The sequence below is a fragment of the Thalassophryne amazonica genome, chromosome 8 (assembly GCF_902500255.1).
Source record: "Thalassophryne amazonica chromosome 8, fThaAma1.1, whole genome shotgun sequence".
NCBI classification, from domain to species: domain Eukaryota; kingdom Metazoa; phylum Chordata; class Actinopteri; order Batrachoidiformes; family Batrachoididae; genus Thalassophryne; species Thalassophryne amazonica.
This window is the reverse complement of record NC_047110.1, coordinates 36,419,225-36,444,149: the sequence shown is the minus strand read 5'-3', so window position 1 is coordinate 36,444,149 and position 24,925 is coordinate 36,419,225. Positions and strand designations below refer to the sequence as shown.

At 42.1% G+C, this 24,925-nt stretch overlaps 1 long non-coding RNA gene across 1 annotated transcript; it reads left to right on the top strand.

Moving 5' to 3' along the window:
• Positions 1–3,620: 3,620 nt before the first annotated feature.
• LOC117515065 lies at positions 3,621–10,436 on the top strand. Its single transcript, XR_004562026.1, has 3 exons — positions 3,621–3,741; positions 6,276–6,278; positions 10,426–10,436. It is a non-coding gene; the product is annotated as an uncharacterized LOC117515065 (long non-coding RNA).
• Positions 10,437–24,925: the final 14,489 nt, after the last annotated feature.

Sequence of the window (24,925 nt, the reverse complement as noted above, 5' to 3'; positions counted from 1 at the left end):
GTGGATGTTAAAATCGCCCACTATAATTATCTTATCTGAGCTAAGCACTAAGTCAGACAAAATGTCCGAAAATTCACAGAGAAACTCACAGTAACGACCAGGTGGACGATAGATAACAACAAATAAAATTGGTTTTTGGGACTTCCAATTTGGATGGACAAGACTAAGAGTCAAGCTTTCAAATGAATTAAAGCTCTGTCTGGGTTTTTGATTAATTAATAAGATGGAATGGAAGATTGCTGCTAATCCTCCGCCTTGGCCCGTGCTACGAGCATTCTGGCAGTTAGTGTGACTCGGGGGTGTTGACTCATTTAAACTAACATATTCATCCTGCTGTAACCAGGTTTCTGTAAGGCAGAATAAATCAATATGTTGATCAATTATTATATCATTTACTAACAGGGACTTAGAAGAGAGAGACCTAATGCTTAATAGACCACATTTAACTGTTTTAGTCTGTGGTGCAGTTGAAGGTGCTAATAATAGCCCCATAAGTAATTGTAACTGGTTTATCTGTGAGTAACTAACATTAACTGTTATGTGTCAGACGCAGCCCGGAGAACCGACCAGCGTTTGAAGGACCCAGTATAAAATAAGCAGAGCACGGTACAAAGGATAACAGAGTTTAATGAACATAACAGTGCTATGAAAAATATAAAAGTGCGTGGTCTGGCGTGGTGGATTGCGGTGCGCTCCCAGCAGCGCTAACGGTCCGGAGCCAGAACTGGTTCGGACCCAAGGACCCCGCCGACACCCCCCAGGTGGCCGCGACAAACCGAGTCTGTGAAAGAAGGAATCATTATGTGAGTCCACACTCAACACACAGAGAGAACGCTCAAAGGTGCACAAACAGCAAACACTTCCTGGCTTAATTACTAATCAGCTTCCCACCCTGCAGGCATAGAACATCCAGTTCACAAACTCACTGCAGCGGAAGCTGATTTAAACGACCAACATACAGCTCAATATAATAAGGTGTGAGGGACACCACATTTACTGACTGTATAAATGTTAGTCACAAAATCTAACGTACCTCAGGAAGTGTGCTGACGAGCATGAGACCTCACCCCCTCCTCTTTCACAGACCATGCATCAAACCTGGATGTTCTCTGCATCCACTGATGATGAGATGGCTCCCGAGACGACGATCTCACCCGTCTGGTCACAAGGTCGAGTCTCTGGCAAATACACACTGTGTACTCCAGTCTTAAATGCCACCATGTTCCAATCCATGTAGATGCACCACAGCTGTGAGTCCTGACGAGCCGCAGGTGATCAGGGTGAGGTCCTGATAAACTCAGCTACACAGCCACTCAGTCCCAAATGCAAGCCACCTGGAAGGAAAAACAAAAGACAGAAACAAAAAGGCAGCCAGGCCCCCCAGCCATACAACAATTAACCAAATCTCTGTAGTTGAGTAACTTAAAAGACTTCTTTGATCTGACCTGATAAGTCATTCTGCCTTATGACATCATAAAAGAAAACCGAATGTTCGACCCTAATGACACTGTCAAGGAAACCGCATTTTTGCCTTATGAAATCATAAACCAAACACAGAAAAAACCATAACATTTGGTACCGTATGACATTGCAAAGGAAAACCTCATGTTTTTTGTTCCATGGCATCCTAAAAGAAAACCTAATATTCTCTGGTATGACATCACAAACAAATTCAGATCATCAAGATCAAACATCACCAATCAGTGTTAAAGATCAGTGATCAAAGATGAGTGATCAGGATGAAATGTGACTGTTCAGGGCTTAATATAATTTAAAGGGGACTACTGTGGCAGAGGTTGTTCTTTTTGTTTTTGTTTTGTGGCCATTTCCAAGACTGTTATCTTTGTTATTCTAAAATTAAAACAGAAAACAACAACAATCCTATTTCAGTAAAATTCACTGACCACTCAGCAGTGTTTAATATCAGGCTAGCTCCTCTCTATAGTTTTTTTATTTACATTAAAGTGATGCTCTTTCATAATTGTTGAAGCAGAAAAAATGTTGTTAAGTCCTTGTTTTCTGCCCCATGGCATTGTTTTTGTTGTGAAACAGTGCCACTGTTTCACACATGCAAAAAAAAAAAAAAAAAAAAAAAAAGCCACGGGCTTGAGCAATAATTTATTGTGACTTACTAAACTTATAGTCTTACTTGGAAATGTAAACTGTACATGAGCATGTGAAAGCTTGTAATTATGGATCACGAGATCTCATTGCTGCCTGAATCATCTTTGCATCATAATTGACACCCTAATTTTTACATTGATGAAGTATTTTGAAAACAGTTTGAATAGGGCAGTGCAGTCTCTTTTGAACCCTGTGTGATATCGCAGGATTTGACAGCTGCTCCCGTTGCACACAGTATAACTTCATATGGGAAAATGGTGTACTGTTTGTTTTCGGTTGAAATCAGTGATTGCAGCCGCCTCAACACGTTTGAGCTCTGAGTCATAAACAAACCGCAACATATGTCCACTTTCCACCGCACTGTCACCTTTTCTTTGCATTTTCATTTTGCTTGTGTCTAATTTGCCTAAAAACTCAGAGAAAGTGGCGGGTTTCTGTCCTGGAAGTAGAGAAATGACATCATATGCATCATATGAGACTGTGCTGCCCATTACTGACTGTTAACATCAACTGGACGAGCTTGATATGGGCCTTAAGGCCTACGAGGACAGACTGAGATGTTTTCAGCCTGACATAGATAAAGTAGGGCATGGGTCTTCATCCTTTGCATTCCGAGAAACCAACATTTCTCAACAATGCACCCAGTGAGTAAATATTTACACGTTCTTGTACCCAGTGAGTAGGAAATTTAAATGTTCTTGAGAAATATTGGTTTCTCAGAATGCAAAAAATGGAGAACCACACTCTACTTTTCCTGGGTCAGGCTCAAAACTTCTCAGTCGCCCATCGTACCTTGAACTCACTTCGATAATAAACCTAATGTGGTAGACCATTGACACATTTTCCAAATCCGAGGTCATTAGGCATTTGGTCATCAGACATACCACTGTTGGGTGATTGGTTTTGGGTTGTGTCCAAGTCGTGTAGTAAACCACTGTTCCACTCTTCTGGTCTCCAAACACCTGGGAGGTTTTCTCAGCAGTTTAAAGGATGCATTTGGTGGTGCTTCTGCTTTGTTGTCTTTCACTTGAAAGAATTTCTGTTGTATGTGTATCTGTCTGTGCCTTTTATTTATTAGTTTGTATTCAGTCCTCTGTATACGGTTATGTGTTATTGTGTTCTATCCGCGGCCCTCAGTGTGTGTGTGTCCTCCCTTGTCTGTCATTCATGTGGGTCCCTGTTGTGTGTGTGTGTGTGTGTGCCTGTGGTTAGTGTCTGTGCCTCGTGTGTGTGTTTATACTCCATTGTATTCCCTCAACTGTCTGTGTCGGTCATTTGTATTTGTCTTTGTGATCAATCCTCTGTCTGTGTTGTCATTATGTTTCCCCTGTCTTGAGTTCATCTTGTCTTTGTGGTTTTGCTCATTGCATTCATTATGTGTTCTTAGGTTTTTCATTTTTCACTCTGTTTCCCTTTTGAGTTCCAAGTTTCTTTACTGCTTGTGTTCATTGATTTAGTTTTTGATTATTTTAGTTCTTGTTTTTGATGTTTATGTTCTGACTGCCTTCTTGTTTATTTTGAGTCCTTCATGTCAGTTTGTCCTTTGTTGCACTTACACTTTAGTTCCATGGTTGTTTTTGCATTTTGTGTACTTGATGTTGTATTTTGGTTTTATGTGTTTGAATAGAATAGAATAGAAACTTTATTATCATTGCACATATATACATACAACAAAACTTGTACTCTGCATTGGACCCCCCTTTCTTTTGACTTTGACTCAGCTTAAATGTAACAGTTTCAGAGTCCAATTAATGACAGCTAGCAAAGTCACAGTATCCAAATTAATTTGGATCAAAGTGCTTTTCCAGCGACCATGCCTGTATTGTCCAACCAGTTCTTTTGATTTCTTCTGCTTGTTTGCCTCTTCCATTTTGTCTTCTCATGGTAAAGTCAGTTCCAGTACAACTGCTTCGTTGATTCAACTGTGAAAACTAGGTTTGGTCATATGGTGTGACTGCAGTAATTTTAGGGCCAGTTGCAGTCTGTTGAAAGTAGACCATCTGTAGTACAGGACTGAGGCTTCCATAGACTGCATTTATACTGGACAAACCCTGCATGACGTCACCCATTGGTTTACCGAAAAGACTGTGAATAGCTGTTTTGAAGCCCAAAAATTGCTAGGGATAGGCTCCACCTCCCCGTGACTCTTAATTGGAGTAAACAGGTATAAAAAATGGATGATGAATAATAAGACTTATTACATATTCCCAGTATTTACTGGGAATAAGTCACTCTGCACAGCACACCCAGTATCTGTGTATAGGCCAGTGACAGCATGATGACCGGCAGTTTATTGGGAATACTTTTGAATTTTATAACGTGCCACAAAGCAGCATAGTCAACCGAGTCACGCGCTTTGTGAACGTCAACATATTGGCTTTGAATAAGTCCATATTCATTTGATTTGTATTCAGTGAGTATTTGCAGAGCTAAAAAGTGGTTTTATGTTTCTTTACTGTTGTGCTCAAAATTCTTTCCTCCAGGCTAACAGCATGTATGAGAAAGAGAAGTAAATACAAACTGATTATTTCCTTATACATTCTTTTACTTGCTCCATAAGGATCACTGGATATGACAAAAAAAATATGCAGTAGCACACAATGACAGACCTTTCTCTGAACCTTAGGTTAATGAGCCAGTATGAATTCATGGATCTTTCCAGAGATATAGCACACATTCATACAAACACAGTGCAGCATAGGTGCACATGCCATTTCTTATTGTTTGGGAAGTTTGGTCCAAAATCACGAGTTTTGCAAAGAGGTCAAACACATAAATTTTGTTTGCAAAAGCAGAACTTGTATCCACCTACAAATGGGTTAGTGTTTCTTGTTGTATTTTTCCCTGTCTTCACAATCACTGTGATAGACTGGCATCCTGTCCAGGGTGTACCCTGATTCATGCCCTATGACTGCTGGGATAGGCTCCAGCACCCTGTGACCCTTAACTGGAGTAAGGGGGTACAGAAAATTGATGGATGGATGGATGGATGGATGGATGGATGGATGGATGGATGGATGGATGGATAGTCACACTTATGATCTAAAAACCTGTGATTTTTTTTCTCAGTCTTGTGAATGCCATAACTTTTACTTTACCAGATAAGAGAAATTGAGATTGAGACCTCTTTTGCAAGGGTGACCTTGCCAAGAAAGGCAGCAGCACACGTCATAATAGACAACTCAGCAACATCAAGATAACCATTAAAATATATAATATAATGCAATGCTAAAATAAGGGGTGGTGGCCAAGTGGTTAATGCGCTAGGTTTCAGTTCAGAAGGCTCCGGGTTCAAATCCCACCCCTGCCACATTTCTCCATGTAATGTGGAGTTGCGTCAGGAAGGGCATCCGGCGTAAAACTTGTGCCAATTCAACATGCAGATCCACCTTGGATTTGCTGTGGCGACCCCGAGTGCAAACAAGGGAGCAGCCGAAGGGACATACAGTGCAATGCTAAAATACCCACGGGAGTATGAGCACTGTGTTCTTTATAATTTGCAGTTGTTAATTATTAAGATACTATTGTCTTACGTATAATTTGTACATGTTCAATAATGATCTAGAACTCCCCACTCTCTCTCTATATTTAGGGAATAACCCTGTTGTGTCTGATGATTTGCGGATGTTCATGCTGGTTATACAGTTGCTAATGTGTTGCCAGTAAAACGGATATTTGCGACCGTAATCCAGCACTAACACACCCCCATACCATCACAGATGTTGGCTTTTGAACTTTGCGCTGGTAACAATCTGGATGGTCTTTTTCCTGTTTTGTCCGGAGGACACGATGTCCATGATTTCCAAAAACAATTTGAAATGTGGACTCATTAGACCACAGCACACTTTTCAATCAATCAATCAATCAATCAATCAATCAATCAATCAATCAATCAATCAATCAATCAATCAATCAATCAATCAACATTTATTTATAGAGCGCTTTACAGCACCAACTGGTGTCCCAAACACTTAACATTAAAAACACAAATTCACAAAAATAAAACACATATACAATAAAATTTAAAACAGCACATAAAAACAGAACATGTCACCTCCCCACTAAGTGTTAAAAGCCAGTTTAAATAAATAAGTCTTTTACTTAGATTTAAAAAGTGCTAGGTCAGAAATAGTACGTAATTCAAGAGGTAGCTTGTTCCACAGTCTGGGGCCAGCTACCGCGAAAGCATGATTACCCTTGCGTTTGTATCTTGACCTCAGAACATCTAACTAAAGCTGGCCAGATGCCCGTAATGTCCTACTGTAAGTATGCAAAGTTAAAATTTCAGACAAGTAGGGAGGTGCAAGGCCATAAATAGCTTTAAAAACAAACACTAAAATCTTAAAATCAATTTTAAAATGAACTGGAAGCCAGTGGAGTGAGTACAGGACGGGCATAATATGCTCCCGTCTAAAAGTGTTTGTTAAAAGACGAGCAGCAGCATTTTGCACCAATTGGAGATGTGCAAGAGACGACTGATTAATGCCCGAATAAAGTGCATTACAATAATCAAGTCTGGAGCTGATGAAAGCATGAATGGCTGTCTCAAGATCACATCTACTGAGGAAGTGCTGTATTTTAGCCAAAAGATGAAGCTGTAAAAAAAACTTGCTTTGACAACAGAATTTATCTGTTGATCGAATCTCAAACAGCTGTCAAATATCACTCCCAAATTCTTGACAGCTGGTTTTACATAATTGGCCAGGACACCAAAATTTGGTGTTACTACATTTAGTATGCCAGAGCGCTCAAACACCATGATCTCAGTTTTACCATCATTCAGGTAAAGGAGGTTTTGGGACAGCCACTGCTTTACATCGCAAATACAATTAAATAGTGATGACAAAGCATCACTCCCATTAGTCCTCATAGGCAGATAGATTTGCAAATCATCTGCATAACAATGAAAGGACAAGTTGTGCTGGGTTATAATTGACCCCAATGGTAGAATGTACAAAGAAAATAGAATAGGCCCAAGAACAGAACCCTGCGGCACTCCACAACACAGAGGAGCAGTTGATGAGGAGAGGTCCCCAATCATGACAGAAAAGCTCCTTTCCGCCAAATATGATCTAAACCACTTAAGTGCAGTACGCTGAATGCCAATAAAATGTTTTAACCTGGAAACAAGTACTGTGTGATCCACAGTATCAAAGGCTGCTGTGAGGTCCAACAGAACCAGCACAGCAGGATTCCCTGCATCCACCGACAAAGTGATGTCATTATGAACTTTTAAAAGAGCCGACTCAGTGCTGTGTTGCGATCTAAACCCAAATTGGAATTTTTCACACTTTTCCACTTTGCGTCTGTCCATTTCAAATTAGCTCGGGCCCAGAGAAGGCGGTGGCATTTCTGGATGTTGTTGACATATGGCTTTCACTTTGCATGGTAGAGTTTTAACTTGCACTTGTACATATAGTGACAAACTGTGTTAACTGACAATGTATTTCTGAAGTTTTCCTGAGCCCACACGGTAAGATCCCTTACACAATGATGTTGGTTTTGAATGCCTCAGGGATCAAAGGTCATGGGCATTCAGTGTTGGTTTTCGGCCTTGTTGCTTACGTGTACAATGTTCTCCAGATTCTCTGAATCTTCTGATTATATTATGGACTGTAGATGATGGAATCCCTAAATTCCTTGCAATTGAACATTGAGAAACATTGTTCTTAAAATGTTGGACTATTTTTTTCACACATTTGTTCACAAAGTGGTGATCCTCGCCCCATCTTTGTGAACAACTGAGCCTTTTGGGGATGCTCCTTTTATTCCTAGTCATGACACACACCAGTGTTCTTTGAGCATTCATCAACTATCCCAACTTTTTTAAATGCGTTGCAGGCATCCAATCCAAGGGAATATTTGCACAAAAACAATAAAGTTTATCAGTTTGAACATTAAATATCTTATCTTTGTGGTGTATTCAATTGAATATAGGTTGAAGAGGATTTGCAAATCATTGTATTCTGTTTTTAATTACATTTCACACAATGTCCCAACTTCATTGGAATTGGGGTTGTACAACATGAGCCAAAGGACACGACTTAACCATGATGGACAGAACAAACCATGCCCACAGCGAGGAGCAGCCACGCCAATGAGCATGTGAAGGAAATGGACACAGGTAGACAGTGCTGCATTTGATACAGTGGATCATCATATTCTACTTGATAGGCTGGAAAATCATTTTGGGATTACTGGGAGTGCCCTTGCATGGCTGACGTCATACTTGACCAGTCGTTCTCACTGTGTTTTGTACAGTAACACTACCTCTAACCTTAGTGACATGAAATTTGGGGTTCCACAGGGGTCTGTCTTAGGCCCCCTGCTTTTCTCCCTTTATATAGCACCCCTTGGGCACATATTGCGGCGTTTTGGGATTACCTTTCACTGCTATGCAGATGATACTCAGTTATACATGCCAATAACTGCTGGTAATCTCATTCACATAAAATTCTTAGAAGATTGCCTTGCAGCAGTGAGAAGTTGGATGTCTAGAAACTTCCTACTTTTAAACTCTGATAAGACTGAAATGATGGTTCTTGGTCCAGTGAGACATCGGCATCAATTTGACCAGTTAAAGCTCAGTCTCGGCTCGTGTGTCATACATCACACTGACAAAGTGAGGAACCTTGGGGTAATTTTTGATCCTTCGTTGTCCTTTGGCCTCCACATTAGAAACATTACGAGGACTGCTTTCTTCCACCTGTGAAATATAGAGAAGATTCGTCCCAGCCTGTCTATGGCTGATGCTGAGACCCTGATCCATGCATTTATCTCTTCTAGATTGGACTACTGCAATGTTCTATTTTCTGGTTTACCACAGTCTAGCATTAGGGGTCTCCAATTGGTTCAAAATGCTGCAGCCAGACTTTTGACATGAAGCAAAAAGTTCGACCACATTACACCCATTTTGGCATCCCTTCACTGGCTTCCTGTCCCAGTGAGATCAGATTTTAAGGTTCTGCTACTAACCTATATATATATATATATTAATGGACTGGCACCCTCCTACCTAGCTGACCTAATTAAAACTTACGTACCAGCCCGGGATTTACGTTCTCAGCATGCAGGACTACTTTGTGTCCCTAAGGTGAATAAGAAGTCTGTGGGTCACAGAGCTTTCTCTTATCGTGCCCCTGTTCTGTGGAATGATCTCCCTGCATCAATAAAACAGTCAGATTCTGTGGAGACTTTCAAGTCCAGACTTAAGACACACTTATTTTCCCTTTCATATGGCTAGCATACTGGTACAGTTTTATTTTACGCTTTTTACTCTTTTAATTCATTTTATTAGTAATTGGAGCGGGCCGCGGCCTCAACTTTACCTAAATTCTGGGTCTTTTAGTGAAGTTTAGGGGTAGTGATCACCTTAGTATTTCTCTGTTTTTCTTGTTGTTTAATGCTGACAAATTATACAGTATTTCTTGTCTTTCTGATGCCTGATTCTGTTTTTTCTCTCTGTTTAAGGTGCAGCTCCATCCCGAGATGGGAGTTGTGTTCGTGTTGGCGATCCTCCTGTCCTGTACGCCAATTGCATTTCTTGTATATTCGTCCGTGAATTGATCTGTGAATTGTTCTGTAATTTATGTTTTGTAGCATGGCCCAAGCAGAGGATCACCCCTTTGAGTCTGGTCTGCTTGAGGTTTCTTCCTCAGAGGGAGTTTTTCCATACCACTGTTGCTCTGGGGGTTGGTAAGGTTAGACCTTACCTGTGTGAAGCGCTTTGAGGCAACTCTGTTGTGATTTGGCGCTATATAAATGAAAATAAGTTGAAGTTGAAGTTGAGGTAGACAGCAGTGCAGACATACAGAACAAGGACTGGAACCCCAGACACAAATGCCAAGGACCAGAGAGATCCAGATAAGAGGTGTGGGAGGAGTGCCCAAGACAAGACATATACACCCACACACTCCTCCATACTTCCGCACACACACGCACACGACTCCCAGTCATGCCTCACACTTATTCATCCATACGACACGCCCACACACACAGATGCTCACAAACAGGACAAATGAACAGAGAGAGAACTAAGACTGACTAACGCAAGACAAGACCGGACGGATGGACAAAGACAGAGACCTTGGACACAGAGAACTCATCCAACAGAAAACTGTGACACTGACCACTCAGAAGACAGGACAGGACAGATAGACAAAGACAGAGACCCTACCCACAAAGAACCCCCAAAACAACCCAACCGGACCCTAAAAAGAGGTGTTACTAGGTTCCAAAAACAGCGCTTCGAGTTTTAGAAGTATTTATTTCTCGCTAGCTTTAACATAAGCTATGACAAAGAGGTTATATTTACACACAAACGAAACAGAGTTTGCAGCTAGAGACCAACCTGTGATGTCACCGTGCAGCTCTACTCTGATTGGCTGTCAACCCCGCCACTCAAATACAAAACCGGACAGATTGAAACAGAATGTGACTTTTTAACCTCTTAAAATTGGTCAGGGGTAGCCATCTTTGAACTTGTCCAAGGGCTGTGTCCCAACAGTGTTCCCTGACAGTAATTGGACTGGAGTTATGCTGCGCACAGACAGATGGACGGACGGATGGAAATCCTTTGCAACACCCGATGGCCATAATTGATGGCCTCGGGTAAAACAAGCAATTAATAAATAAAACATCATCATTTTAGTCATGATAACAATGTAAGTTATTAAGTGCCTGTCTTTTAAATTTAAAAGACAGGCACTGTTCAAAAGATTTCTCTTCTTGATTTTTTAACGTAGAGTGGAAAGGGTTTAGAGAAATCAACCCTGACAGTTTCAGTTCAGTTTGGAGGACATTCCAACCAGAGGGAGCAGAAAAGCTAAAAACTTTCTTTCCTGTTTCAGTTCGAACATGAGATACACAAAAGTACAACATATTATTCGAGTGTAGAGCATAATGGCTTTCAGATCTCTGAAGGAAATTGGCTTAATAAGTGGAAAACATCCCAGTTAGAGCCTTGTAAACCAGAGTCATCCAGTGTGTACATCGCCTTACATGTATGTCTGTTGTTTTAGAAGCAAACCCAGTCAATTTAGTGATGCTCCAGATGCAGATTATACATTTAGTCATCACTTTCTTTGCAAATTTGTGGTTTTATCATTTCTGTCAGGAAAAAACTAATGCACACATCTTGAATGGCTCATGCACAAATGATACAAATATAACCTGATCTGCTTCTGGAGATGTTTTTTCCCACCCCAAACATCTGAATGTTAAGATGTCTTTCATCCAACTGTGAATCCATTGAAAAAGATGGTCTGAAAATCCATATTAGACTACATACTTCTAGTAAGACCCTGTCACACATAGGCCGTTTGAGGCCGAATGGTGTCAGAACAACATCTGGCCACAGTCGGGAAGTGTTGAGGTGTGGCCTGAAGATGAACTGACAGCAGTCTGAGAGTAGTCTTCATAGTTCCCATTCGCGCGACTATCTCGAGTGTGTTGCACAGTTCAAAACACTCGGTGCTGTCGAGATGGGATGCACATCTGACGGTGATCTATGTGCAGTCTGTACACCATCTGATCGCAATCTCCATCCCCAATTCCAATGAAGTTGGGATGTTGTGTAAAATGTTACTTAAAAACAGAACACAATGATTTGCAAATCCTTTTCAACCTATATTCAGTTGAATACACCACAAAGACAAGATATTTAATGTTCAAACGAATACACTTTATTGTTTTTGTGCAAATATTTGCTCATATTGAAATGGACGCCCGCAACACATTTTAAAAAAATTGGGACAGAGCAAAAAAAAACTGGAAGGTTGATGAATGCTCAAAGAACACCTACTTGGAAACAGGTGAGTGTCATGACTGGGTATAAAAGGAGCATGCCCAAAAGGCTCAGCTGTTCACAAGTAAAGATGGGGCAAGGCTCACCGCTTTGTGAACAAATGTGTGAAAAAACAGTCCAACAGTTTAAGAGCAACGTTTCTCAACGTTCATTTGCAAGGAATTTAGGGATTCCATCATCTACAGTCCATAATATAATCAGAAGATTCAGAGAATCTGGAGAACTTTCTACACGTCAGGTGGCACTGCATTAAAAACCAACATCATTGTGTAAAGGATCTTACCGCGTGGGCTCAGGAATATTTCAGAAAACCATTGTCACTTAACACAGTTCATCCCTACATCTACAAGTGCAAGTTATCAGTTGCCATGCAATGCGAAAGCTATACATCAACAACATCCAAAAGTGCTGCCGCCTTCTCTGGGCCTGACCTCATTTGAAATGGACAGACGCAAAGTGGAAAAGTGTGCTGTGGTCTGATGAGTCCACATTTCAAATTGTTTTTGGAAATCATGGACGTTATGTCCTTCGGACAAAAGAGGAAAAAGACCATCCAGATTGTTATCAGTGCAAAGTTCAAAAGCCAGCATCTGTGATGGTATGGGGGTGTGTTAGTGCCCATGGCATGGGCAACTTACACATCTGTGATGGCACCATCAATGCTGAAAGGTACATCCAGGTTTTAGAGTTAGGTTTATTCCCTGTAAAATGTTGATCCTTATAAAGTAAATTTGCTACTTAAAACATAGTTATTTGAAAGTTTTTAATGGCCCATGTATGTATACGCTTATATCATTTTGGGATGCAGCTATCGATACTTTTCATTTCTGTTCATTATTATTGTGAAACAAGCCCAGATAATGGTGAAAAGGACCTTCAGCTATTACCAAAAGCATACATCATATTGACGCGTCACATCTGATGCACTGGATTTGTCATGAAAGAGTGTGTGTGTGTGTGGAAGTGAAGAGGTGTATTTTTAATGTCACATAACTTGCTTCTGTCTGCTGCGCTATGCAAAAAAACAGAAAACCACCTGTTTTTGGAATACATGCGACACAGCACTGAACAAGCACGGAAGGTAAAACTTCTGTGCACCTCATTGTGGTGCACACTGGCTGTACTTGCACTAACACCCTTCTTGTGTCAGGATAATTAAAACAGTCAACGTGATGCGTCAACGTGACACGTGCTATCAATGATAGTCCACTCCTTTTGAGAACTAGTGTGGTTTCATTGTGTTAGCCACTGGAATGGATAGCCACTAATGTTAGACCCTTGCTTTAAACTTACCATTTTGAGAAAAAAAAAGAACTTTTAACACACCAATTGATTTGATAGGGAACAGATTTTAAGATTATACTGGATTGGCAATTCAGGGAACATGAAAAACTTGACATCATCACAGAGACTTAAAACAGAAACATTAAAAACGCAACAGGTGGCAACATTGTACAAAAATGGACTTGTTTTGGACACTAAAATGTGGCCTCCAGCAACATCACAACAAAATGTGACTCAAGACCCCAGCAAAATTTGCTCCAGTGTTTGTAGATTTGGATGTGGATTTCTAAGACCCCCTGATGTTTTTCCATCACAGAAGCATTCTTGACTTCAAATACAGGCTGCTCTGAAAAGGGTCCGTGTTGAGTGGTGTGGCAAGGGTCACAAGATTGGTAACCTTGTGATAGCCTCCATTTTTGTTGTTTGGTCATCCATTGGGGCTCGCACCTGCTGAGCGCTGATCGAGTACTGACATTCAGCCTCACCTCACTGTCAGCACTGCTACAACATGCTGCTGGATGACCTGCTCACCTCCGTCTGTTGGTTGGTTCCTACTGGCAAAGTCAGACATTTCTACTCCTGCTCCTTTTTAAGATGAACCATTTCCATTCTGAACAGATTTAAGGGCAACATACAGTGCCATGGATGCTTGACATTAATTTTCTGAGTTAAAAATGAGCATAGTAAACAGGAGTGAAATAGTTAAATAAACAGCAGAACAGAGCAGCTGAAGACTAGGAATTTTTTTCTGTGGTGCTTCGTCTTTGAACTATTCCTGAAATCAACATGTGACTTGGGGCATGCTCAATGAAACCAAAAGTCACGTAAATGCTTGCACCCAGAGATTATTCGAGGTAAGGCTTCTGGCCAGTTTACAGTAGTAGACGAAGACTCTTTCAAATAAAGTTTACTTTTCAGGTCTAAAAATGGCAGGCTTATAATTAAAGCATTCTTATTTTACCGTGAGATGTACATTCTTAACCGCAAGATGCCCATCCATCCATTTTCTATACCCGCTTACTCCAATTAAGGGTTAAGTGGGGGGCTGGAGCCTATCCCAGCAGTCATAGGCATGGGCATGAGACTCCCTGGACACATCCATAAACAATTTTAAAGTTTCCAATTCACCTAACGTGCACATCTTTGGATGTAGAAGGAAGTTTGAGCACCCGGAAGGAACGCATGCAAACATGAGGAGAACATGCTAACTCCACACAGAAAGGCCACAAGTGGGAATCGATCCTATGACCTTCTTGCTGTGAGGCAACAGTGCTAACCAATAAGTCACTGTGCTGCCTTGCAAAAACAAATAAATAAATAATTATATATATATAATTTAGTGACAGACACTGTCTTCTTCATCAGTTTTTAAGTTATGGAGTTGTCCATCAATTCTGTTGTAATGCCTCAGGCGACCATCTGCTCCTTCTTACATCCACCTTAAAAAAGTAATTTAAATTCATCATGTCCACCTTCTAAAATTATCTGTCATTTCTACTACAACAAAAATATAAATACAACACTTTTGTTTTTACTACCATTTTTCTTGATTTCTCTGTCTGGCCAGTCAGTACAAGTCCTTTTCTCCTTTCTTAGTGTTAAACTTCACTATATGTATTTTCTTAGGGCCCCTTCACACACAGTACGAATGTGGGTGAATTACGGCAAAACAGCACGAATCAGTGAACCACAAACCATCGAGCCGACGTCGGGAGGGACACGTGGTCAAGCAGGTGTGAACGATCCTGCCGTGACGGTTTTGTGCACGCGCACCAATGTGCATGAAACTGTCTCAGTGGGAACACAGTGCGAGGAGCTGGAGCTTATGGAATGATATTGTGCAGCTGCTGTGGCAAAAAATAAAAATAAAAAATACATGCTACCTGCAAGATTTGAACCTGCAATTTACAAAAGCTCTGATTGACAAACAGAAACTTTATCACTGCACTACCATCACTGTCCTATAAAAGGTGCGTAAAATGCCTGAAATCAAAAAGGAGATAAATGTATCATAAAAAATAAAACCACACACCATAAAAAAGCCGTATTTTATTGAATCCCCTTATCATGCGGACAATACAAGTATGACCCCGTCTGTTCCTGTGTAGATGACCCACGGTCACAGATGTACAGTCATGAAATAACATGAATGGAGCAGTGCTCTCTTATCATGTCCACATCTGCTGGCCCGGCGTGTCCATATGGCAAGCTGGCCCTGCACTCATGTCCGGCCTGACACCTGTGTCCTGTGGATGGTGCACCGCAGGACAGACACCCTGTCATGTGGAACAGAGCTCAAGTGGGTCATGTGACATTCAGATCGCCCGCTGCATGTTATGATCTGATGGTCCGTTTCACCTGGGGCAGCCTGTCAATGTGCGCGGCATGTGCTCATTCGCTGCAGCCTGTTGCAACAGCGATATATGTTTTTATGTATGTCCATGTGAGGACAACAAACAGACACACACGCATCACAGTGAATAGCTGTTAGTTCATGTCCATCCAAACATGGTACGTCCCTAGCTGGGACGTCCAGAACCAGAGCTCTCAACAGCTGCTGCTGTCGGTGGCCACACCCCCTGTCAGTCCAGCACACACACACCAACGTGTCACTCTGTGTCTGTGTTATGTGATCATTTCTTTTTAGTAATTTGTTATGTAATTGTGTATGTAGGTAGTGTTGTACTTATTAATATACCTGTCCTGGCTGTGGTCTCTGTGTTTCTAATGTGAGATGTTATGTGCACTGAGCTGTCAATTTCAATTTCAGTTATATTCGATAAGAGGGACAATGTACATTAATGAACGTTTGTTCATTCAATTGTTAGTCCCCCTGCCAGATGGTACAGGCAAATTCCTAGAATAATGAAACAAAAAACACGTAATAAAATTGTATAAAAAATAAATAAAAAAAACACGAGATCATTTTAAACAGTACACTCCGAAACGCTGCTATAACACAGACTGCATCACACTTCCATTCCCAACCCTTTCCTAATGTCCTAGGTTCTATTGCCTATGATGGCAAGTGTGGATGGACATCAGCCATCCAGCCCTTCAGATGTTTTGTAAAGGCACTTAGTTTAGGGCATTCTCTAACAGTGGAAGAGCTGTCATTCATTTTTAGCTGTCAGTGAGTCTCTGGTCAGGAGCTGGGTGGTGGCTCGCTGTGCTGTGTGTGCTATATCAGCAGTTCATGCAAGTGCACTCCCCCCCGGCCTTGCACATCGGCACATGTGTTGCGGCGGGAGCCAACACTGGCATGCCACATGTGTGTTGCTATTTTGCAACGCCACACTCGTGGGGGCACTGAGACAAATTTCACAGTCAGCTTGAAAGTGGTTGTCTGCTCACTATTTTCGTGCTAACAGTGCAAATGGCCACACATTTTCTAAGTGTCAAGCGAGCAGTGTTAGATGTTCATGTGTGACACCTGGAATTTGGCCGACACCTGCCGAGAGGGGGATCCAATGAGCACGCGCAGGGCACTCGCTGTCTTTTGGCTGCTTGTGTGTGCGAATGATGTAGCGACAGCTGTACGAGGCGTTTGAGGTGGCTCATATTTTTTACGAATGGCATGTAATTCCTCCTTTGTGCACCATTCGACTTCAATCATGTTATGTGTGTAGGGGCCTTTAGCTTTTGCCACAACTCTTCGCCTTACCCTGCATCTCCTTGTACTCCTGCCCACTTTCTTAATCTCTCTGCCTCACCCTATTCTTTCCTGTCACCCTCTTCCTACTTATGCTTTCCTGTACCTTACACCTGAGCTCACATCCAGTACCTTCTTAGGTGTCTTACTATTTCAGCAGTAATTGTGCAGTCATCCAGCATCTCTTCAGATCCACCCAGTGCCTGTCTTACCTTCACTCTGAATTTCAGACAACAGTCTTATTCTTTTTGCTGCCACTATCTGACCTTTAAAACAGACTTCACTCCTCCTTTTCTTCACCTCCAAAGTATCCTACAATCCACCATCTGATGGTGTCTACCTACTTTTTCCCGTCACCAACTTACAGTCTTCAATCTTACATGGGATATAATTCACCTGTGTACACCTTCCTCCACTCTAATACCTCATTTTGTACTCCTTCTTCTTCAAAATACAGCCATGACTAGGGTTGTAAAAAGTGACTTTATTATTTAACTGGGCAAATTCAACCTACTTGACACACATAAACAGAACACAGTTATTCCTCATAAATATTTTTTTCTAAAAATATTACCATGAATATGCAATAATTTTAAAACAAGAATGCAAAAGTAATAGCTGGTTCCACCCAGGGGCGTAGGCAGAAATCATAAAACGGGTGGGCCCAGAAAAAATCAGACGGGCCCAACCTTTGGGGTTGTAGGTAAGGTGTAGGTATTATAATACACCGTTTGAAAAAGTGTGCCTCGTTTGGACATCGCAAGCAACGATATCACTTAGCCTACACCAATGGCAAAGTGAGCACACAGACGCTACACGTCAGACACAAGTACTCTTCATGGATAATGCAAGCTGTAGTGCAGCGCCACACACACACACACACACACACACACACACACACACACACACACACACACACACACACACACACACACACACACACACACACACACACACACACACACACACACACACACACACACACACACACACATTCAGTGCAAGTCTGGTAGCCTGCTTGGCTCGACCTAAACCCAAAACGTCAATAGGTATTTAAATAAGGTATTGTTTCAAAAATGAATTCCAAGTTTAATGATGAACACATCTCAGCCAACTGCACAGATGCTGTGTGCACAGTTACACAGACGCAAAGTGTCAGACACAAGCATCCCATAGACAATGCAAGCAGCAACGCAATGCTTAGTCATGTAAAGTCCTTTAAAATAAAAATTCAAAATATATCCGCAACATGAAAACAGGTTGGCTAGGCGGCCAAATTATGAAATTGAGAAACAATGGAAACCATGGCTCTGCGGCCAAATTAAAAACCATCAGAACGGACACCAACATGATTCGTGGCAGTTGCAATATAATATTAACAATTAGGCCTATTTAGAAGAAACAAGTAATTAATGGTCTCACACTTACATTTGACGAATCCTTTTAATGTATGCTACAGCAAGAGACGACGGAGTTTTTTGTTGAACTCTCTTATCACGTCATCATCATAGTCCAATGATTCAGTCAGTTTTCTTTCAAGGGAAAGCACGGAGAGTGTATTCAGTCTGTGAGTCAACATGGATGTTCTGGTGGACGTTTTTATCCATTTAACAGTAGAAAACAGCCGTTCAACAGTGCATGTTGTTATTGGCATTGTGATGAGGGCCCGCAGAAGCCTATTTATTTGAGGAAAAATGTGCTCCCTCGTTTATCGCGGGAGTTACGTTCAAAAATAACCCGCGATAAACGAAATCGGGCGAAGTAGTCAGCGTTAGTTTTTACAATTATTATAGATGTTTTAAGGCTGTAAAACCCCTCACTACACACTTTATACACTTTTCTCAAACAGGCATTAACATTTTCTCACTTTTCTCTCCTGTGTAAACACTCTCTTTTTTCTTCTGGGCGAGAAGATTATAAACAGACACACGTAGAACACAATGCGCAGCTCTCCCTTCGCTCACTGCCTCCGGAGGTACGGATGCGGGACCCGCAAAGAATCCAAGTCCTCTCTCAGTGGCCACGGAGCTCTGCGGCTGCGATCAACATCCGGATCAAAACAGCGAGTGTATCTCTGGACCTGTTGCCAGATTTGGCGCAATTCCGCACAGCAGACAGGAGGAGGTGGCCCGCTGCTGCATTTACCGAGCCCACAGAAAGCGCATCGGAGGCAGTGAGAGCAATCGCGGTGATGCCGACCAGTGCCGCGAACGGCCCGCCTGATAAGGACACAGAACACAATGCGCCATTAAAAAAAAAGCATGCAAAATTGCACTAAAACAATCCGCGAAACTTCGAGACCGCGAAAGGTGAACTGCGTTATAGCGAGGGACCACTGTACTCTGAAAATGAATTAATAAAAATCACAGATGAATCAGATTTTTTTTGACAAAATTTATTAATTGTTGCTCAGTGCTAATGCAATAGGAATACAATGAGGCAACAGGAGACTGTCGAGTGTTGACTCAGCCTTCTCATTGGATGGGACGGGCCTGGCTGACAAGTGGGCGGGCCCAGGCCCATCCAGGCCCACCCTTGGCTACGTGTAAGGTTCCACCACCCGAGGTAATACAATAAGTGATAAATAACATCAGCTTTTAATATTTTTTTATTTTCATTGACATTTTATTTTTGAAGGTAGAGTATAATCAATTAAACCAAATAAAAGTGTCCTCAAAACAATATTAGGAAGCAACCCATAAATAGAGAGATGGAGAGGTGGAAAAAAATGACAATATGGTGGTCATCTTTTGACTTTGGTCAAACATTAATTTAATCAGCACATTATTCATTTAGAATGCAAACAGTCTCGTATCAAGCAAAGATAGCCAGTTAATTAATGTAAAGTGCTTCTTGGTCACCACTGAATGGATGAAAATGTCATGAGAAGTGTGCAGTTACACACACTGCTTCGGTGCAGAACTAAACGTGTAGTCGAGTGACAACGAGGAGCTTGTTCTGTTCACAGCTTCTCTTCTGTGCTCTTTTATTCACTGAGCCAATTAATTTGGTCCTGAGTCAAAAGATGAACCCCACAACATCTAAAAATACAGTCTGGGTTGTAATTTGCTGCAAGTCTCCTTTAATTTGTCATAGTGATGCATGAAACTGGTGTGATACCATCTTCAAATGTGACACAATAATCAGTGAATAAAAAGTAAAAAAGTATAAAAAGTATCCGACCTTTTTATTTTTTTAAAAAACTATATGGATTTGAATCATGTGCGCTTGCATCAGCCAAGCTTGAACCTTCGTGCGCATGCGTGAGTTTTTTCATGCCTGTCAGTTGTGTCATTCGCCTGTGGGCAGGCTTTGAGTGAGCATTGGTCCACCCCCCTCGTCGGATTTTCATTGTCAGGAAAATGGCTGAGCGATTGGAGCAGCGCTGAATCAAATTTTTCCAGAAACTGTGAGAGACAGCCAGGTGGAAACCATTCAGAAGATTCAGACGGCTTTCGGTGAAGATACTCTGGGCGTCACACAGATTAAGGATCATTACAACTGGATTAAAGATGACCCACAGCGGCGCAGCGGCTGAAACGACCAGATCATTTCCAAAGTGAAGGCTGTGTTGATCCGGGACGTCGTCTGACTACCAGAGAAATTGTGGAAGAGGTGTACATCAGCACGTTTGCGCACAACGTTGGCGCACAACAAAAAGCACGTCCGTGTTGGAAGTCTCACAGGACAAGTTGTGACATGCCCAGCTGTTACACAATTTCTCGGATACTCACTCGACTGAAAAGCCTCCGAAAGCCGTCTGAATCTTCCGAATGGTTTCCAACACGGACGTGCTTTTTGTTGTGCGCCATGAGCGGCTCCGTCCCGACGCGCGAATTCTTCCGCACGTCTTTCATTACAAAATCTCCTTTAACAGTGGAATGTCTTTTGTCTTAGCATTTTACATGGCGAAAATGTCAAAGCTGACACTCCCTAACAATGCAAGTGATCTGCCTCATCTTAGTCTCCCTAAGTAACCACTCGTTTAAAAAAGTCATTCCAGAGGTACCCATTGTTGTGGAATTTTCATTATGATGTCAGCAGAGAAATGAGTCTGACGAGCAAAGACCAGATATTTAATTGCAGTTGATGCACACAACAGATGCAGGAGACCCCGACGGACAAGCATGCAAACATACAGTAGTGTTCAGAATAATAATAGTGCTATGTGACTAAAAAGATTAATCCAGGTTTTGAGTATACGAGGTCTATTAGAAAAGTATCCGACCTTATTATTTTTTTCAAAAACCATATGGATTTGAATCACGTGTGATTGCGTCAGACAAGCTTGAACCCTTGTGCACATGCATGAGTTTTTCCACGCCTGTCGGTTGCATCATTCGCCTGTGAGCAGGCTTTGAGTGAGGAGTGGTCCAGCCCCTCGGCGGATTTTCATAGTCAGGAAATGGTGGAATGATTTGGGCTTTTTTTCCATCAGAATTTTTTCAGAAACTGTTAGAGACTGGCAGCTGGAAACCATTCGAAAAATTTATCTGGCTTTCGGTGAAAATTTTACGGGCTTCACAGAGAATAAGGACTGTTACTACAGCTTTAAGGACGGCTTTAAGGACGCTCGGCGCGCCACGCTCCGTGCCGCCATTGAGAGCCACAAACCACCGGATCATTTCTAAACAGATGGCTCTGTGGATCCGAGACCATCGTGTGCACTTTCTCTGGTTATCACAAGAGCTGGACATCAGCCATTTTCTGGCAGATTTCACTTTTAACAAGAGATTTTGTCATGGAAAGCTGAGCGGAGGCTTCGCGCGTCACAACCGATTTGCTGATGGAGCGAGACAAAGGAACACCTCTGTTTTGATCTCACAGGACGGCTTTGAGATGGCATTCAGACAGCTGTAGGTGGTTTTTCCATCGAGTGATTATCTGAGAAATTGTGGCTGTGCCTGGACATGCCAGAACATGTCCCATGAGGCTTCATCACGGCATTGCTTCACGCCATGCAGCACCGCCGCGACGCACAGAATTCCTCCGCACGTCTGTCTCAATGTGCTGAAAAAGTGCTGATGTCCACGTCTTTTCACAATTCCTGTGCTAGTCAGACGACGTGCCGGATAAAACACAGCATCCAGTTTGGACATGAACGGCACATTCCACTGTTACAGGGGTTTTTGTCATGGAAAGAGGAGCGGAGGCTTTGCACGTCGCGGCGGTGCCGCATGGCGCACAGCAACACCGTGATGAAGCCTCATGGGACATGTTCTGGCATGTCCAGGCACATCCACAATTTCTCGGATAATCACTCGATGGAAAAACCAACGACAGCTGTCTGAACGCCATCTCAAAGCCGTCCTGTGAGACCAAAACGGAGGTGTTCCTTTGTCTCGCTCCATCAGCAAATCGGTCGTGACGCACGAAGCCTCTGCTCGGCTTTCCATGACAAAATCTCTTGTTAAAAGTGAAATCTGCCGGAAAATGGTTGATGTCCAGCTCTTGTGATAACCAGAGAAAGTGCACACGACGGTCCCGGCTCCACAGAGCCATCTGTTTAGAAATGATCCCGTGGTTTGTGGCTCTCGATGGCAGCACGGAGCGCGGTGCACCGAGCATCCTTAAAGCCATCCTTAAAGCCATCCTTAAAGCTGTCCTTAAAGCTGTAGTAACAGTCCTTATTCTCTGTGAAGCCCGTAAAATTTTCACCGAAAGCCAGATAAATTTTCGAATGGTTTCCAGCTGCCTGTCTCTAACAGTTTCTGAAAAAATTCTGATGGAAAAAAAGCCCAAATCATTCCGCCATTTCCTGACAATGAAAATCCGCCAAGGGGGTGGACCACCCCTCACTCAAAGCCTGCTCACAGGCGAATGACGCAACCAACAGGCGTGGAAAAACTCACGCATGCGCACGAGGGTTCAAGCTTGTCTGACGCAATCACACGTGATTCAAATCCATATGGTTTTTGAAAAAAATAAAAAGGTCGGTTTCTTTTCTAATAGACCTCGTATTTCTTATTGTTACATGGGAAACAAGGTACCAGTAGATTCAGTAGATTTAGAAATTGGGCTATTAGTAAAAAAAAAAAGTAGAAAAGGGGGTGTTCACAATAATAGTAGTGTGGCATTCAGTCAGTGACTTCATCAATTTTGTGGAACAAACAGGTGTGAATCAGGTGTCCCCTGTTTAAGGATGAAGCCAGCACCTGTTGAATATGCTTTTCTCTTTGAAAGCCTGAGGAAAATGGGACGTTCAAGAAATTGTTCAGAAGAACAGCGTAGTTTAATTAAAAAGTTGATTGGAGAGGGGGAAAATTTATACGCAGGTGCAACAAATTATAGGCTGTTCATCTACAATGATCTCCAATGCTTTAAAATGGACAAAAAAAAAAACCAGAGACGCGTGGAAGAAAACGGAAAACAACCATCAAAATGGATAGAAGAATAACCAGAATGGCAAAGGCTCTCCCAATGATCAGCTCCAGGATGATCAAAGACAGTCTGGAGAGCAGACTGGAGTGCTGTGACAGTTAGAAGATGCCTGTGTGAAGCTAATTTATTTGCAAGAATCCCCCGAAAAGTCCCTCTGTTAAATAAAAGACGTGCAGAAAAGGTTACAATTTGCCAAAGAACACATCAACTGGCCTAAAGAGAAATGGAGGAATATTTTGTGGACTGATGAGAGTAAAACTGTTCTTTTTGGGTCCAAGGGCCGCAGACAGTTTGTGAGACGACCCCAAACTCTGAATTCAAGCCACAGTTCACAGTGAAGACAGTGAAGCATGGTGGTGCAAGCATCATGATATGGGCATGTTTCTCCTTCTATGGTGTTGTGCCTATATATCGCATAGCAGGTATCATGGATCATGTGGATATGTCAAAATACTTGAAGAGGTCATATTGCCTTATGCTGAAGAGGACATGCCCTTGAAATGGGTGTTTCAAGACAATGACCGCAAGCACAGTAGTAAACGAGCAAAATCTTGGTTCCAAACCAACAAAATTAATGCCTCGCAGATGTGAAGAAATCATGAAAAACTGTGGTTATACAACTAAATACTAGTTTAGTGATTCACAGGATTGCTAAAAAAGCAGTTTGAACATACAACCCCTGGCAAAAATTATGGAATCACCGGCCTCGGAGGATGTTCATTCAGTTCTTTAATTTTGTAGAAAAAAAAAGCAGATCACAGACATGACACAAAACTAAAGTCATTTCAAATGGCAACTTTCTGGCTTTAAGAAACACTATAAGAAATCAGGAAAAAAATTGTGGCAGTCAGTAACGGTTATTTTTTTAGACCAAACAGAGGGAAAAAAATATGGAATCACTCAATTCTGAGGAAAAAATTATGGAATCATGAAAAACAAAAGAACGCTCCAACACATCACTAGTATTTTGTTGCACCACCTCTGGCTTTTATAACAGCTTGCAGTCTCTGAGGCAAGGACTTAATGAGTGACAAACAGTACTCTTCATCAATCTGGCTCCAACTCTGATTGCTGTTGCCAGATCAGCTTTGCAGGTTGGAGCCTTGTCATGGACCATTTTCTTCAACTTCCACCAAAGATTTTCAATTGGATTAAGATCCGGACTATTTGCAGGCCATGACATTGACCCTATGTGTTGTATGGCTGGGGGGCCTGGCTGCCTTTTTGTTTCTGTCTTTTGTTTTTCCTTCCAGGTGGTTTGCATTTGGAACTGAGTGGCTGTGTTGCTGAGTTTATCAGGACCTCACCCTGATCACCTGAGGCTGATCACCTGCGGCTCATCAGGACTCACAGCTGTGGTGCATCTGCATGGATTGGAACATGGTGGCATTTAAGACTGGAGTGCACAGTGTGTATTTGCCAGAGACTCGACCTTGTGACCAGACGGGTGAGATCGTCGTCTCGGAAGCCATCTCATCATCAGTGGATGCAGAGACCGTCCAGGCTTGATGCACGGTCTGTGAAAGAGGAGGGGGTGAGGTCTCACGCTCGTCAGCACACTTCCTGAGGTACGTTAGATTTTGTGACTAACATTTATACAGTCAGTAAATGTGGTGTCCCTCACACCTTTTTATATTGAGCTGTATGTTAGTCATGTATCGACTTCCACTGCAGTGGAG